At 67.4% G+C, this 1,768-nt stretch overlaps 1 non-coding gene across 1 annotated transcript; it reads left to right on the top strand.

The window, feature by feature from the left end:
• Positions 1–475: 475 nt before the first annotated feature.
• On the top strand, positions 476–629 carry LOC140472767 (5.8S ribosomal RNA). Its single transcript, XR_011957846.1, has one exon. It is a non-coding gene; the product is annotated as a 5.8S ribosomal RNA (ribosomal RNA).
• The last annotated feature ends 1,139 nt before the right edge of the window (positions 630–1,768 follow it).

Below are 1,768 nucleotides of genomic sequence, written 5' to 3'. Positions count from 1 at the left end.
CGAGCCGTTGCCGCGACTCCCAGTCCACCTCGGCGGTGGCTGGGCCGGGCGGGCGTCTGCTCGGGCGAGTGCCGCCCCCGCCTCCTCGCAGGAAGTCCGCTCGCCGACACGCCGCCACGTGCACGCGTCAGTGACGCTGCCGAACCGATGGCCGGTGCCCGTTCCCGCCTCTGCTTTTCCTAGGGCAAAGCTGCTGCACGCCTCGTGATACTAGGCGGGCGACATGGTGGCGGTGATCCTGCCTCCGTCGCTGCGGTGCGTTGGGGCACGCATCGCCTCTTGGGCGCCCTGTCCTCCTCCCCCCAATAGACGTATGTTTCTGCGGGCCGCACCAGGATGGTGCTCCCCATCGCTTCACGCCACCCTGCTCCGCCCGCACGCCGGCGTGCAGGTGGCTGTAGCTCAAGGTGGGGAGCGTATGTGCGGTCCGGGTCGCTTTCCTCTGGCGAGGGAGAGACCTAAAACAAACTCAGACAACTCTTGACGGTGGATCACTCGGCTCGTGCGTCGATGACGAACGCAGCTAGCTGCGAGAATTAATGTGAATTGCAGGACACATTGATCATCGACACTTTGAACGCACTTTGCGGCCCCGGGTTCTTCCCGGGGCCACGCCTGTCTGAGGGTCGTTTGGCAATCAATCGCACTCGCCTTGGCTGGCGAGAGCGCGGCTGGGGTGTCGCAGAGGACCCGTCCTCTTTGTCCCCCTAAGTTCAGACTCCGGAGCCCTCCGGCGTCGGAGCGCTTGGCCTTTCCCCCCCACCCTGCACATTCCGTTCGTCAGGCTCGACGCCATCCCCCCGCCGGGGAGCGCGGCCTGGCGTCCGTCTGTGTCGTGGCAGTGGGGCCAGCACGGCTGTCACCGGTCCCAGAATGGCTGTCGGTGGTTCACACTGTGTGTGTGTGCCAACCCTCCTGGTCTCTGGGACACGGAGCTGCCACGAAGTGTTGAGCCTCCAGTGGGGGGTCTGCCTAAGCTCTGCACGTCCGCATTGGGTCCGTCTCTCGGTTGGCTGGCAGTGGAAAGAGTGAAGGGAGCCGCGGAGGTCCGGTGCTGGTGCGCCGCCGGCCTGACCGTGGAGCTCGCCGGTTTGACACGCTGACCCGACTCGATGGTTGATCGATTGAGAGTGCTGGGAGCTGCAGGCCGCCCGCTGCTGCAGCCGCCCGTCTCGTGGTTCGTCCTCGGCCTTAAGTGGCCGGCGGGGCGTCTGATCCTGTCTCCCCTGCTGGCGCCGAGTGCCTGGCCGAGGGAGGAGGTTTTCGTCGAACGCTGTGACTTGGACGGTCGCACGCGCGTGGATCGCTGGCTCTTGGCTCTCCCGTTCAGTCCGCACGTTTTCCGCTCCGTCCTGCCACCGGTCTCGGGAGGTACGGAGGGGTTGGCGGGCGTGGTGTGTGCTCCGTCACCGTGCAGGCACACCTACCACGCCGTCGGCCGACCCCCGCACGGTCCTCCTGGCCATCGGGAGGACGGCGGAACGTCGGGCTGTCGGGGGCCAAGTCGCCAGAAGGCCACCGCTGTGTCTTCCGTACCCTGTCACCGTCGGCGTGCCTTCCTCAACTCGTCCGGCTCGGGGCCGCTGGGTTCAGGAGCGGCGTCGCCCGCCGGCCCCACTGAAGGCCGTGCCGTTCCGCGGCTGGCGATCGATGTGCGTGGCGTGCCTGCGCGACCGTTCGCCACTTGAGCCTCGGCACTCCTCTCTCCCTCTCTCTGACCGTCGGGCAGTCTCTGTCTGCTGGTGCCTCGCACGTCCCGGGCGGCGGG

Source organism: Chiloscyllium punctatum, unplaced genomic scaffold (genome assembly GCF_047496795.1).
Source record: "Chiloscyllium punctatum isolate Juve2018m unplaced genomic scaffold, sChiPun1.3 scaffold_434, whole genome shotgun sequence".
Lineage (NCBI taxonomy): Eukaryota > Metazoa > Chordata > Chondrichthyes > Orectolobiformes > Hemiscylliidae > Chiloscyllium > Chiloscyllium punctatum.
Note: the sequence above shows the minus strand (reverse complement) of the source record. Positions and strands in the feature narration are given on the sequence as shown.